This window comes from Astatotilapia calliptera, chromosome 8, assembly GCF_900246225.1.
Source record: "Astatotilapia calliptera chromosome 8, fAstCal1.2, whole genome shotgun sequence".
Lineage (NCBI taxonomy): Eukaryota > Metazoa > Chordata > Actinopteri > Cichliformes > Cichlidae > Astatotilapia > Astatotilapia calliptera.
This window is the reverse complement of record NC_039309.1, coordinates 2551602-2567780: the sequence shown is the minus strand read 5'-3', so window position 1 is coordinate 2567780 and position 16179 is coordinate 2551602. Positions and strand designations below refer to the sequence as shown.

Genomic DNA, 16179 nt, shown 5'->3' with positions numbered 1-16179 from the left:
TTCATCAGAGTTTGAATGGGTGTAAATGTTAGATAGAAAGCACTTAGACACTTACCATTTACAGTGGGGCAAAAAAGTATTTAGTCAGCCACCGATTGTGCAAGTTCCCCCACTTAAAATGATGACAGAGGTCAGTAATTTGCACCAGAGGTACACTTCAACTATGAGAGACAGAATGTGAAAAAAAAATCCATGAATTCACATGGTAAGATTTGTAAAGAATTTATTCGTAAATTAGGGTGGAAAATAAGTATTTGGTCACCTCAAACAAGGAAAATCTCTGGCTCTCACAGACCTGTAACGTCTTCTGTAAGAAGCTTTTCTGTCCCCCACTCGTTACCTGTATGAATGGCACCTGTTTGAACTCATCATCTGTATAAAAGACACCTGTCCACAGCCTCAAACAGTCAGACTCCAAACTCCGCCATGGCCAAGACCAAAGAGCTTTCGAAGGACACCAGGAAAAGTATTGTAGACCTGCACCAGACTGGGAAGAGTGAATCTACAATAGGCAAGCAGCTTGGTGTGAAAAAATCAAGTGTGGGAGCAATCATCAGAAAATGGAAGACATACAAGACCACTGATAATCTCCCTCGATCTGGGGCTCAACGCAAGATCTCATCCCGTGGGGTCAAAATGATCATGAGAACGGTGAGCAAAGATCCCAGAACCACACGGGGGGACCTGGTGAATGACCTGCAGAGAGCTGGGACCAAAGTAACAAAGGTCACCAAGTAACACACTACAACGGCAGGGAATCAAATCCCACAGTGCCAGACGTGTTCCGCTGCTGAAGCCAGTGCATGTCCAGGCCCGTCTGAAGTTTGCCAGAGAGCACATGGATGATACAGCAGAGGATTGGGAGAATGTCATGTGGTCAGATGAAACCAAAGTAGAACTTTTTGGTATAAACTCAACTCGTCGTGTTTGGAGGAAGAAGAATACTGAGTTGCATCCCAAGAACACCATACCTACTCTGAAGCATGGGGGTGGAAACATCATGCTATGGGGCTGTTTTTCTGCCAAGGGGACAGGACGACTGATCCGTGTTAAGGACAGAATGAATGGGGCCATGTATCGTGAGATTTTGAGCCAAAACCTCCTTCCATCAGTGAGAACTTTGAAGATGAAACGAGGCTGGGTCTTCCAACATGACAATGATCTAAAACACACCGCCCGGGCAACAAAGGAGTGGCTCCGTAAGAAGCATTTGAAAGTCCTGGAGTGGCCTAGCCAGTCTCCAGACCTCAACCCCATAGAAAATCTGTGGCGGGAGTTGAAAGTCCGTGTTGCTCGGCGACAGCCCCAAAACATCACTGCTCTCGAGAAGATCTGCATGGAGGAATGGGCCAAAATACCAGCTACTGTGTGTGCAAACCTGGTAAAGACCTATAGTAAACGTTTGACCTCTGTTATTGCCAACAAAGGTTATGTTACAAAGTATTGAGTTGTATTTTTGTTATTGACCAAATACTTATTTTCCACCCTGATTTACGAATAAATTCTTTACAAATCCTACCATGTGGATTCATGGATTTTTTTTTTTCACATTCTGTACGTGCAGTTGGTGGAGTTTGGTTAAATGGTGATTCTAAAATTGCCCAAAGGTGTGAATGTAAATGTGAATAGTTGTCTGTCTCTTTGTGTTATCCTGTGCAGTCTGTCACATAGCACCCTGTGGTAAGCCTACCACAACCATGAATGGGACAACAAGATGGATGGATAATATAACAGCAATCCATTGGAACAAATTAACTAATGAAAATGTAGTAAAATATTATCTTGACAGTAATGATTTAATATCAAATAATTAGCAATCTTTATTCGGTGGGTATTGGATGGGTGCATTCTATGTTTGCAACTAATGAGATTCAGATGACATTTGCAGCAATCGATAAATGATTAAAAGACTCCCTGATGATGCAGGATTAGAACAGTCTCTCTGTCTGCGTGCGTTGTAGAACTACAGTGAGCTGATTCCTGGCACCACAGTGGGAACGCTGTCCAATGACTCGGGAAATGTTATTCAGCTCATATTAAAGGCGTACAAAGTGAGTGCAACACACACGCACATGCAGACACACACGCTCACACATCCTTGGCGAGACAGTGTTTGAGGGGATGACATGTGCTTGTTGACACACACCCACAGCATGTGAGTCATACGCAGTGTAGAGTCAGAGTCTCGGGAGAAATTCCCCAGTGGCTGAAGTGTGAAGCTGACCAAATGTAGGAGGCTGTTGGCTGGGTTTCATTATTTATGTTGAATGTGAGTTTATTATGCAGGTGAATGAGCTGAAAAGTAATTCTAGCTGTTTGCGCTGCAATATACACTCAAATATAAAGTCATTAGAGAAGTCAGTAAGATGTCGTGTATAATTTGCTATGAGTTACTTGTTTGACTCATATTTAAGCGAAGGAAATGACCCGTCTTGAAAACCACCTGCTATGTGTGCGTGTTTGTGTTTCCTGCTTTTTTCTGTTGCCGTCAGAAAATTCGTTCCAAGGTGGAACTGGAGCTGCAAGGCGTCCCAGAGGAACTGTCTCTTTCCTTCAACGCCACCTGCCTGAATGGAGAGGTCATTCCTGGCTTCAAATCCTGCTCTGGGCTCAAAATAGGAGATACGGTTAGTTCTTCTAGACTTTGCACTGCAACTACAAGGTTTGGCTTCATATTACAGAGACGTGGCTGTACGTCTATCTGTGGTCAGTACAGCAAAATCACCACAGTATGAGTTGGAGTGGAGTTCCCATTTTCATATTTTTACTTTTGGACTCTTATAAGGCAGCTCTGGTCTTTACCATGTTCTAAATCTCACTAAATCTCATCTCATTAGATGAACAGCAACACATGATTAATGAACAAAAACAGAAGTTGTGTGTAAAAAACTAAGCACGCCCCATGATTCATTAGTTTGTATCATCATGACCACCTCCTTAATTGAGATTTTCAAGCCTTCATTCATGTAGCGCTTTGTTAAGGTGTCCCCCCCCCCACAGCATTTCTAACCCATACTGCCATGTTCTGTTTAGAGAGGCCTGGAGAAAGAGGCCTTTTCCTGGAAAAAGTTCCAAACACGTCATACTTGGTCAGTCTTTTTCTAATTTTACTGTCACAAACTTTAACATTTAACATGCTAAAAGAGGCCTGTAGAGTCTGAGTTGTGTTTTTTACAGTTTCTCTGAGTACTGGACGTTCCAACAGTCCATTCCTGGGGAGACTGGTAACTGCTTGAATGTTTGCTATTTATAAATCATCTTTCTCATTGTAGAATAATGGATTATATATTGTTTGGAAATCACACATAACTGAATGCGCCAGACCAACAAACTACACAAACCACTGATTATCAGTTTATTAAATTAAATTTAATTCAGTTTTACTTATATGTCGCCAAATTACAACAACAGTCGCCTCAAGACACCTTATACTGTAAGGCTCTACAATAATCCAAAAAAATCAGAGAAAGCTCCCAACAATCATATGACCCCCATATGAGCGAGAGCTTTGGCAACAGTGGGAAGGAAAAACTCCCTTTTAACAGGAAGAAACCTCCAGTACAGGCAGCGCGGCCATCTGCCAAAGTGAAAATGAATTCGACCTGGCTGTTATATACCCTGTTGCTATGGAAACAGTAAGGGTGTACATGTCTGTGATGGTTCTCCAGCTCATCATAGTCTAAGGAGCTTGGAAAGAAAAGCGTCTGGACTTCTTTAATTAAGAAGCTTCTTCAGTTCTGGGGTCAAATGGTGGAGAGTCCCAGATTTAAGCCCTATGGGCGTGTCCCCCATAGGGACCCCTAATGATTCTCTACCTAATGACACGAGCCAAGGTGTGAAAATAGGTGTAGGACACAATCAGCCAAGGTTTCAGGTGAACTCATTGTGAAACCTAGCCCCACCCTATCATGTGATTTCCTGAGGGCAGAAGGCCGAGGATGTGAGTGGGCGTTAGCCCGCACATGGGCGTACATGGTTTTTCATACACTGCTTCTCCATTTTGGTTTCGTTTTTGCCACATAACTAATAACACAGTGTTATATTTGATTGATTGATTGATTGATTGAATCTTTATTTTGAACATGTTGAAAAAGTATAAAAAAAAAAAAATAGAATTAAAAGAGACAAATGAACAAAGCAAAACAAAAGGAAAATGAGCAACCACAACTCCAAACTAGAAAGTGCATTTTCTGAAGAAACTGCAGTGTGAATGCTTGAATCTGAATGTATGCACTGAAATGAATTAATTACTGAATTTAAGTTAAAAATCTTGAATGAGATAAAAAAAAACCCCGAATTTAACCTGAAAACAAAAGTGCTGAACTGCTAAAAGCTGAAGGTTACACAGAAGAAGAAGTTGGAAAAAAGCTGAAAATGTTTTAATTGTAAATTAGAAAAACCTAAGAAATGAGAAAAGAACATTTAGAGTCAGAAAACATCTGAAAGAATATTAAAAGGTCATATTCTTTGAATCACTGAATGACTAAAATGTGATCCCTCCACTTGGACCCACACAGTTTAAAAAGTTTAAATCTCTGAGCTTTGAAAGACAAGATGTTGGAAAGAGAACAACGATGGCGACGTTTTGAGGGTAAAATGATGGCTGTAACACTGTGGACACAGCAGCAGTTGAAAGAGAAGTGTTTAAGATGAATCTTGGTACAGTGGCAGGCAGAGCTCGTTAAGCAGGCAGGTGTGAGCCTGGTTGCTATAGTGACCGCACCCAATGGCTCCATACACACGTACACAGACATGCACCTCACTTTTGCTGCTTAAAATGAACAGAAAAGTCAGGCCGAAACAAATCGTTCCCAAATGAAAAGTACAAGTCGTATTGACAAAATTCTTTCACCGTGAGCGACAGCAATGTCTAGTCTACCTAATTCTCAGTTTTCATGCCTGTGGAGTTTATTATATGGACGTGGTGACAGTGGAAAGACACCATGCTCTTCTGATTTTCAAACGAACCTTCTGAGCCATTTTAACATTAGAGTCTATGGAAGAGTTGGAGGGAGGAGGCTGTGCATTGGTGACATTTATGAAAGAACCATAACACCTAGGACAATAGTAAACACATTGGATGAAAGAGGACAGCCATGGCTACGTTTTGAGGGTAAAATCATACCTGTAGAGCAAACGCTGCGGACACAGCAGCAGTTTTAAAAAAGATTTTAAGATTAATTTTTTTGCTCCTCTCACTCTAGCAGTTGAGCTGCCTCACTCTAGCCCCAACATTCCGTCCCATACACACCCATTATAAACTCTGAAACGGGTGAAAAAACATCATGAAACTTAAACTGGAACTGAAGAAAAAGTATAATAGATATTGAAAAGATAAATACAAGTTGAATAGTTGAATGTCTTGTCTTCGTTTTAAAGTTTGAATGGTGGCTCTATGTCAATGTATGTGGAAGTAGTAAGAGTTTAAAAATGAGTAAGTTGAATGAGAATTTGAAGGGTCTCCCCATTGAAATACATTATAAATTTTTGTTGAATAAAGTTGAATAAAATTAAAAATATAAATGTTAAAAATGAGAAAAATAGAAGCAGTGTTGTCCAAAAGAATAGGAATCTAACGGTGTTTGAATGGTTTTTCTAAGTTGAACGGTTTTGAAGGAGTAGGATTACAAAAAACGTACGGAATACAGAATAAATATAATAACTAGAAAGTGCATTTTCTGAAGAAACTGCAGTGTGAATGCTTGAATCTGAATGTATGCACTGAAATGAATTAATTGCTGAATTTTGAGTTAAAAATATTGAATGAGATTAAAAAAAAAAAACCCGAATTTAACCTGAAAACAAAGGTGCTGAACTGCTAAAAGCTGAAGGTTACACAGAAGAAGAAGTTGGAAAAAAAGCTGAAAATGTTTTAAATGTAAATTAGAAAACCCTAAGAAATGAGAAAAGAACATTTAGAGTCAGAAAACATCTGAATGAATATTAAAAGGTCATATTCTTTGAATCACTGAATGACTCAAATGTGATCCCTCCACTTTGATCCACACAGTTTAAAAAGTTTAAATGCCTGAGCTTTGAAAGACAAGGTGTTGGAAAGAGAACAATAATGGCGACAATTTGAGGGTAAAATGATGGCTGTAACACTGTGGACACAGCAGCAGTTGAAAGAGAAGTGCTTAAGATGAATCTTGGTACAGTGGCAGGCAGAGCTCGTTAAGCAGGCAGGTGTGAGCCTGGTTGCTATAGTGACCGCACCCAATGGCTCCATACACACGTACACAGACATGCGCCTCACTTTTGCTGCTTAAAATGAACAGAAAAGTCAGGCCGAAACAAATCGTTCCCAAATGAAAAGTAAAAGTCGTATTGACAAAATTCTTTCACCGTGAGCGACAGCAATGTCTAGTCTACCTAATTCTCAGTTTTCATGCCTGTGGAGTTTATTATATGGACGTGGTGACAGTGGAAAGACACCATGCTCTTCTGATTTTCAAACGAACCTTCTGAGCCATTTTAACATTAGAGTCTATGGAAGAGTTGGAGGGAGGAGGCTGTGCATTGGTGACATTTATGAAAGAACCATAACACCTAGTACAATAGTAAACACATTGGATGAAAGAGGACAGCCATGGCTACGTTTTGAGGGTAAAATCATACCTGTAGAGCAAACGCTGCGGACACAGCAGCAGTTTTAAAAAAGATTTTAAGATTAATTTTTTTGCTCCTCTCACTCTAGCAGTTGAGCTGCCTCACTCTAGCCCCAACATTCCGTCCCATACACACCCATTATAAACTCTGAAACGGGTGAAAAAACATCATGAAACTTAAACTGGAACTGAAGAAAAAGTATAATAGATATTGAAAAGATAAATACAAGTTGAATAGTTGAATGTCTTGTCTTCGTTTTAAAGTTTGAATGGTGGCTCTATGTCAATGTATGTGGAAGTAGTAAGAGTTTAAAAATGAGTAAGTTGAATGAGGATTTGAAGGGTCTCCCCATTGAAATACATTATAAATTTTTGTTGAATAAAGTTGAATAAAATTAAAAATATAAATGTTAAAAATGAGAAAAATAGAAGCAGTCATGTCCAAAATAATAGGAATCTAACGATGTTTGAATGGTTTTTCTAAGTTGAACGGTTTTGAAGGAGTAGGCTTTCAAAAAACGTACGGAATAAGAAAATATAACTAGAAAGTGCATTTTCTGAAGAAACTGCAGTGTGAATGCTTGAATCTGAATGTATGCACTGAAATGAATTAATTGCTGAATTTTGAGTTAAAAATATTGAATGAGATTAAAAAAAAACCAAAAAAACGAATTTAACCTGAAAACAAAGGTGCTGAACTGCTAAAAGCTGAAGGTTACACAGAAGCAGAAGTTGGAAAAAAGCTGAAAATGTTTTAAATGTAAATTAGAAAACCCTAAGAAATGAGAAAAGAACATTTAGAGTCAGAAAACCTCTGAATGAATATTAAAAGTTCATATTCTTCTAATTGAAATGAACTTAAAGATGAACAAACATTCTGCAGAAAATACAAACTTTAATATACAGCATGATGTTTTTCAGACATATACACATGTGTATATCATGTTTAATAGTATTACATACATCAATTTGTTTTGTATGTCATAGAAAATAACATAAAAATCTTAAGTCATATTTTACAGCTTCTTTCTGAAAAGGACTGGTAGAATAAAGAAAAATAACTAAATTAAATAACTAAATAAAAAATAATGAGCAACATATGAAATACATGAAAATTCAACTTTTAAAACCACAATCCTGAACCTTTAAATTGTGTTGGTTTCTTAGAACATGGCTGAACAGCTGTTTCTATCGGTCTACTTAATCTTCTGATCTGTCTACACATCTTTTTATTACTCATTCTTTTTTATGTTTTAATGTAAACAGAGTCCACACAGTGGTAAAAGAGAACTGTATAGAGATTTGTGAGTAAACTCAAATGAAAGCCTAAGGTGGTGACACAGTTTAACACATGCAAATAATCAAATAAACACATTAGTCCTTTTTGTGAACATGGATAAATAAGTATCAATACAGCATTGTTCAGCCATGCCACTAAATGCTTTTTTACACATTGTTTTAACCTGGGCTCAGACACAAAGTCCCAAATTTAGTTAGTCCCTGACTTTGAGTTGTGGTTATGACTAATTATTATACACAAGGCTTTATCTATCTAAACTCTAAGGACACAAATATGAAAAAACCTATACTTACCAGCTGATACCCCACACTACACACTAGGTGTGCCATGTGACCTGAAACTTTGGTACAAAATCATCATAATCATTCTGTTAACACTGTTTTTTAACACTGTTTGTGTTGCTGTTCAGCAGTTTAAAATGTTTTAGATTGGATTACATGGAATGAATTTGAATTTTCTTGGGGGTTTTTGTATGTGTTTCGTTCTCAGCAGATTTTTTCTTCCATACTGTTGAATTCCAGTTACCACATTTCTGGTCATATGACATCCCAAGTGCCCACTTAAAAAATCCCCACAGTTAATTCAACATTAAAACAAAATAAAAAAATGTTAAATAAATAAAGGTTTGCTCTGTGATGAAATATTAAATAAGCATACATTGTACAGAGCACTAACAATGAAAACAATCCTTTAGCCTGTTGATCAGAGAGAGGCAGTCATTATGTCCATTTAAAACCTGTAATCACAGAGCACAATGTTTCTGTGAAACTATGAAGTCCCATATGATCCTCATCACGTCCAGTGACTTCAGAGTGGATCCTCCCTGTCATCCGGCCAGTGTTTGATGTGTGGCAAGCAGCACAGAAGCAGGATAGCTGAGGACTTTAAAAGAAGAGCAGAAAACGGGAACATATGTAGTTGTAAATGTAAATATCAGTGATACTTGTCTTGTCAAAGGGAATAAAATAATGAAAATGTTAACTTACACACTCATTTAGGGAGGATCTTGACACTGCACAGAGGAGGCACAGTCAGTCTGACAATGATGGTGATCTCCAGGGATGTTTTCCTGCAGCAACATTCCTGCCAACTGGCCGTATGATCCAGAGTAGTTGGTTTGTAATGAACAGAAAGGTGTATATGTTAGGTAGTGTGCACTCAGAGCTGGTCCTAAGAAACAAACACATCCTGTAATAAACTGAATACCTGTAGTAGTGCTGCTGCAAATATGAAGCCCTTCTATCATGAGTGGTTTCAAAGAAGGTGTTTTGGAGGCTCGGTCACAGAAACTGTGCAGTCTGTTCAGTCCTGAGTGTCTCAGCTGTGATGGGGATGGATCACAGAGGGAAACACCTGAGTACAGACATTACAATACACTCTAACACTCCTAAGGTCAAGTGAAAACACAATTTAAACACTTTACAAAGAATGAATACATGTTTTCATGGAAATTATGTCATTAACCCTTTTTGTTGTGAGTAAATCTCACCGACTGCTTGTGGGACAAGCTAGAAGGAGGACTTATCACAGAATGTCTCCTGTGCTCCAGATGTGAAGTCTCACGCTCTGATCGTACGGCGATGAAGATGGTGATGATGAAGCCTCTCTGATCTGTGGCATTACAGTTTCTAGCTGCTATGTGCTTCACACTGTTGGATCTTACATGTGAAGCTTGGAGAAGACACAGGAGGACTGTGTCTCTCTTAAAAAAGAAAAAGAAAAAAGGAAACCTAACACCCCCCCCCCCTCAGCTCCCACCGTAACCCCCCCCCCCCCCCACTCAACTCCCCAACCTCACACCATCCAATGTCTATACAAATGTAGGGTATCAGCTGGTAACAGAAAGCAAGTGTTACATATGTACTACTTATGTAACACTGCTGAAACATTTCTGGCCAGAAATGTGCAGTTATCAACCCAGACCCACCCTGATGATTGCACTGGCCGAAACATGATAAAAGCTCATAAAAATGTATGTTTCATCGAAAGATTTGTCCAAAAATATAATCGTATACTTTTGAAAAAGTTTAAAGTTTATAACAAACCAAAATAATAACATTTTTGTAAATAGTATTTCAAAATAGAGGCACACATAAAGTGGCTTAACTGTCATTGTTGCTGTAATTAGGTTTGTTTGTTTGTTTGTTTGTTTGTTTGTTTGTTTGTTTAAAAAGCAACCTTTAGTCATTATTGTTCTCTCAGAAACAATGAAGAAGCTGTTGAACATTTATGTGTTGTGTAGGCAATCCTCTGGTCCACCCTCCCTCCCTCCCAGCCACGGTGAGACTGGGGCAGCCTGGCAGGATGTTGAAGCCTGGCTGCAGAGAGGATATGCCTACACTATTCATTTTAAACTGCTATATTTGATTTTTCTGACATTTATAGGTTACTGTTAGTGAATTTTAGATTTTCTGTGATAAATAAAATTGTCATCTTTTACTGATATCATTACTTAATTCATGTAATTGTATTTTATGTAAACAATTCAACCATTATACTGCAATGCAGAGCGTCAACTTTTAAATATCGCTCTACTTTCTTAAGTCATTCAAAAATATAGAAATTACTTACTGTATTCAAAGATCTAGATCATGAATCATCACAGGACAATACACAGTATACTGGGTCATGGTAACTATGGTATGTCTTCATGACTCCAGAATGGAGACATCGATCTGACTGAGAAATGAAAATTAGGTCAAGCAGTGTGTTCTTCTCTGTGGTAGGGGCAGTGATGACCTGTGCGTATCCCCTAGACTCAAACAGCTCCAGGATTGGTTTGTTTGCACTGGATAAAACATTCTCATTAAAATCACCACAAACTATGATGGGATGACAGTCCATGATCTCCAATGAGTCTAATAGGCTTACCAGGTTTTTCAGGAATGGCCTCAGAGTGTAGTCTGGAGGTCTGTATACAACTGCAATCAGAGCACTGACTGGTGCTTCAACCTTTAAAGCCAGAAATTCAAGGTCAGTTACATTATGGATGTACTGTTTTTCATGCACTTGAATGTCACTTTTCACATAAACAGCAACTCCACCACCACTTCTGTTTGCCATCTGGGGAAAGTTTGTGTAGGACAGGTGTCTGTTGCGTTTGAACAAATTGTAATTTTCCAAGTGGAGACTCTCTGCGACAAAAGAGCCCCGCAGGTGTGTTTCTGTTAGGCACAAAACATCTGCTAGACACAATTCATGGTGACTTTTGATGTCATTAATGTGAGCTGGCAGTCCCTCTGTATTATGATGAACAATGGTGAAAACCTCTGACCTGCTCAGTGTTTGCCTCACGTGTAGAAGAGGCATCATGTCATCAAGGTTGGCTTGTCTCATGTTCTCAAGCGCTGCAGTGATTTCTGGGTTGGTGAATATTTTTTTCTCCTCCATATCAAGAAGATACAGTCCACTGAGAGACGTCACTCTACTGACAGCTACGTAGGCCATGCCGGGCTCAAAAATGCTCTTAAGAGAGACAACAGCTGATGTAGTTGTCATACCCTGTACCTTATGTATTGTACATGCAAAGGCCAGCTTCACTGGGAACTGTCTTCGTACCACTCCTTTCTGCTTCAGATTCTCCTCTGCTCTCTCAATGTACACCATGTCGTCTGCTGGTGTGCGGTTATTCTTTCCAGATGTCTCATTATCCATTTTAAGTCCAAGCTTGATGATGTGTTGGTCGTTTTCAGAGTGAACTACTCTAAGTAGTATTCCAAAAGCTCCATTAACCAAACCATTTTGTATGTCAATGTTTCTGGTGAGCATGACACGAGCTCCTTCTGCAACTTTCAGTGTGTCTGGTAACTCGTTTTTACCTCCTTTCAATGGTCTGTCTTGAAGTGCCATTCTGCCAGTTCTAGGATCTTTTCTATAATCATCTGCATGGATGTCAATGATATGAGTGTGGAGCAGAGCCAGTGTTGCAGAGTTGTGTGCATCCACTTCTTTATTAGTTGCAAAAATGTGCAACGCATCAGTTGGACAATGGGCTGGTTCAGTTATGGCCTGTGACAACAAATTTCTATCTGCTTCGCAAAGCTCATCCAACTTTCCTTTCACACGAATTCTGTTCAGCATCTCTGCAAAGACAACATCATCTTTCTGACGCATAATCTCAGTCAGAGTGATCATCTGAAAATGCTCCCGCCACAGGTCGATCTCAGACGGGTCGTGCACACAGAGAGGTTTAGACTGTCGCACTGGGGGTAGCTGATAGAAGTCTCCGACAGCAATGACTGACATGCCTCCAAAGGGTCTCCGAGTCCCTTTGATCTGTTTGAGTCTTGCATCTACATATGCAAACAGATGTCTTGACACCATAGACACTTCGTCAATGACGATTATTTCAGCATTCAAAAGTTCTGATCTGACTTCATCCAGCTGATTGCCAAGTCCCTGAATGGGAGGTTTTAAGCTTCTAGGCAGCTTGAGAAGAGAATGCAGTGTTGTTCCAGAAATGTTAAAAGCTGCAGTCCCAGTGAAAGCAGTTAACAGGACAGTGGGTTTTGATATGTCAACGTCGTCTGCATATCTGGGCACTTTGCTCAGTATCTTAGATGCTTCTGAGTAGATGCATTTGATAAGATGTGATTTTCCTGTTCCAGCACCACCATTAATATAAAAGAAAAACTGCTCTGGATTTAGAGCACAGACTCTTTTAATGCACCAGTCTCTAACTGCATAAAATATGCAGGCTTGCTTCTTGTTCAGATTCTGAAACATCTGACGTAACAATGTGGGATCAATAGCAGGGGGTTCCCTGATGGCTCTGACTTCTGTTGAAGCATCAGCCTGACGGCTGTAGTCGGGCACATCTTCCTGTTCATTTTCATTGTCTCGCTCTCTTTCTTGTTCAACAAGTGGCAACCTTACGAGATCTGATTCAGGTGCCAGATTACACCATTCGTCAGTCACACCTCTGTTCTGCTCATATTCCTCAACAGCGCTCTCGATCTCCTCACTGTTTTTCTCATATTTTTCTCTGTTTCTTTTGACAATGTGTTGCACGTACTCAAGACGGTCAGTACCTGGCAGCTGTACACAGCCAGCACCATAGAAAGCCTGATAGGTTGGCAACGATGGTGTTTTCAGTTCGTGGTCTGAACGATGAGGAAGGTACAGTTTAAGCAGTCTTCCGTAATATTGCTCTGGATGTTTTTCTTGTGAGCAGCGGTGAAATCTGATGATAGCAGGCTTATTGTTTTTGCGCCTTTGCACAAACCCCATCTCATTGAGAAGGGGCAAAACATCTTTACCTTTTTTCTGTTGGCCATAGACAATCCTGCAAGTAGCAGCAAAGTCTGCCATGCACATCTCCTCATACTCTGGTGTTTCAGGTCTGGCTTTGTATTTGTCATTCAAAGATGTCATCCAAACATTGGAAGACTCAGGTGTTGTGTTGTCCAGAACTGACAGGGGACGACTCATTTTCACAGGATTATCATCAGTTGGAATGAATATTACAGCACGTGAGCATTGCTTCATGTGAAGACCACATGCACGAGCAACACACTCCTGTGCACTGATCTCTCGCTTCTTTGAATATGCCTGCATGACGGCTCTCATTTCATCGCACTCATTTACACTGTCCTTATGGGAGTTCTCAATGACAGTTTTCAGGTACTCAGATAGCCCGCCCTCTTTTTTTGATATATATTTCATTAAATAATTTGCAGCACCAAAAGCATCTAAAACAAAGCTTATGTCGATATTACTGTTCCAGGCTTCAAGCAGATGTGGATTATAGCCGTTTATCCAAGAGTCTTTTGGATCACGCTTTAGTATGATCGTACTCCTCATGTTCATTTTATTCAGGTATCTCTCATATTCTGCATGTGTCAACTTGCATCTTTCCAAGAGCTGCTCTAAACTCATGGAAGCAGTTTCAGGTTCATTCAGCAGCTGGTTCAGTGGTCTGAGCTTGTTCTTTGCCGTTTCTACTTCCAGTGCATCATCCTCACTGGGTCTTGTGATCATTGTCTCATTGCAGGGTGGTTTGGGAAAACCAAAACGGCACCCGGAGCTTAAACTCCTAAAGCACGTCTTTGTGTGGTTCTTACTGTGTTTTTGCACTTCTGTTACTTTTTTGTACAGTTCAGGTTGTTTATGTGGATCAGGCAGCTGAGCTGTGATGTATTTGTTTATAAAATCAAGAACAGTTTGCTCATCATCCTCCTCAAACACAGGAGCACCTTCTACCCACAGGAGGCAGTGTATGTGTGGGCTTCCTCTGTGCTGAAACTCAACTCTGTAAAAGTAGTCAATGACTTTGCCAAGTGGCTCTGCGGGAGATAAGAGTAAATCTCTGAATAATGCTTCAACTCTCTTGTCAAACATGCGCATTGTTGTGACAGGATTGCTTCTCAGGATGTCACACTTTGCTGACCAGTCGAGTCCTTCAAAATTCACTTGTTCACCTTGCTGCCTTGTTATTGCCTCGATCACTTCAGGCCAGCGCATTTCAGCAGCTGAAAATGTGCAAAAGAACGTGGGAGTTCCCAACTGTCTGATCATGGCAAAAAGATCTCTTGTTGTTTTCTCCCAATAGGCTGGGGTTCCTCTCAGAGGCTGCATGAATCTCACTGCATCTTTATTTCGCACCAGTTTCTCCACCTCATGTTTATCTTGTAACATGCCTGAGGTTATTTTTCTACCATCTCTGGTCAGAGGCTTTGCCTTCCTTAACTGTACTGTCATGCTGGATGTAGCCAAGTGTATTTCAGTCACAAACTGTGCAAAGAATAAATAGTTTGTGTCTTTGGCAAAACGATCATCAATGCAGAAAAGTCTTGATTTGAAATACCCACTGGGGGATACTTTGATCAGCCTTCTTTCATCAAGTGTGTTTTGGCCTGTAGGAAACTGCACAGGGAAGGCCATGGCCTCCAGTTTAGGTGTTTTGAAAAAACTTATTGGATTGTTTCTCTCTGCAGGAGCAACAGAGTAGATTCCTTCACTGAAACATAATATCTCCTCAGCCACATCAGGGGGCTGCAAACAGGACTCGAGTGCAAAACCACCATTAGTCAGTCCATCTGCTTGCTCTGAATCATCTCTCATCTGTTCATGCGATTGTTCACCATCACAGGGTAACATGTCAATGTCCTGTTCATTTATATTTTGTGCTTCACTCAGTGCATTTTTCTCACAGCTGTCAATTTCCATTAAATCAGCCTCATCATAATCGTCCTCATTCATGTTTTCATCATCATCATCATCATCATCTTCATCAGGAAGTGTTGGATCACACAGCTCAGCATCATCTCTGATGCTCACATCCTTATACTGTGGATGAATCTGCTTGAGTTTATGCAGTGCTTGCACAAGTTTAGACCAGCTTACAGTCTGAAACAGCTGATGACCTTTGTAAGACAAGCGTCTCTTCAGTTTCACTCTCATGATCTGAGAATTAATTCTCAATCGAGGCAATGCTTCAACAGTTTCCTGTACCTCGGATGGGACACAGACCACATTTCCTCTAATTGCTCTTTGTCTGCCTTTGGGAAGAGGAATGATCTTGGCAAATGGTATGCACTTGGCTATGAGATGTCTCTCCAGTATGTTGAGATCAGACAGTTCAGGTGGAATATCAGCAAGCTCCAGTGTATTGGCAACAGCAAGTGCTGGCATGAATCCATTTTTAAGATGATCGTGGCAGGTGTGACAAATCCACTCTCTCTTTCTCTCATCGGGAACATTGCACTGCTCATTTCTGCAGTTTTCATCACAAACATGAACAAACTTTCCTGTCAAACATGTTGCAACCACATGTGGGTTTTTGACATAATTTGACCTTCTGCAGGGTCGTACTTGGTTTGGAAATGAAGCCTTGAAACATACAGTACATGGGCATGATGGTCCAACTTTGATTTGTGATTTGAACACAGATATGGCCTCGTTAATCACACTGTTGTCACTCTCTTGGGTTTGTCTGTTCACCCATCTGTATTTCCTTTTTATTTTCATTGCACATCTCATGTTGTGCATAATCCTAAATGCAAGATTACTTTGATACCTGTCTCGCATTAGTTGTTTCATCAGTTGTCTCTGTCTCTCTCTGAATTCAAAGTTTTCTCGATACCTTTTAGTGATGTAGCTTTTTTTCTCCTCTCTGAAATCACTATTCTCATAGTAACGTCTTTTTATATATTGTTTTTGTTTTTGTCTAACTTTAGCATTCTCACAGTAACGTCTTCTAACATACTGTTGTTGTTTCTGTCTGAATTCTGCATTCTCACAGTAACGTCTTTTAACATACTGTTGTTGTTT

The 16179-nt window shown here is 39.9% G+C and overlaps 1 protein-coding gene across 2 annotated transcripts in view; it reads left to right on the top strand.

Annotated features, from left to right (window-relative positions):
• Positions 1-16179, top strand: part of LOC113027962 (wings apart-like protein homolog) — a 68411-nt gene that overhangs the window by 31807 nt on the left and 20425 nt on the right. The window lies entirely within an intron of this gene.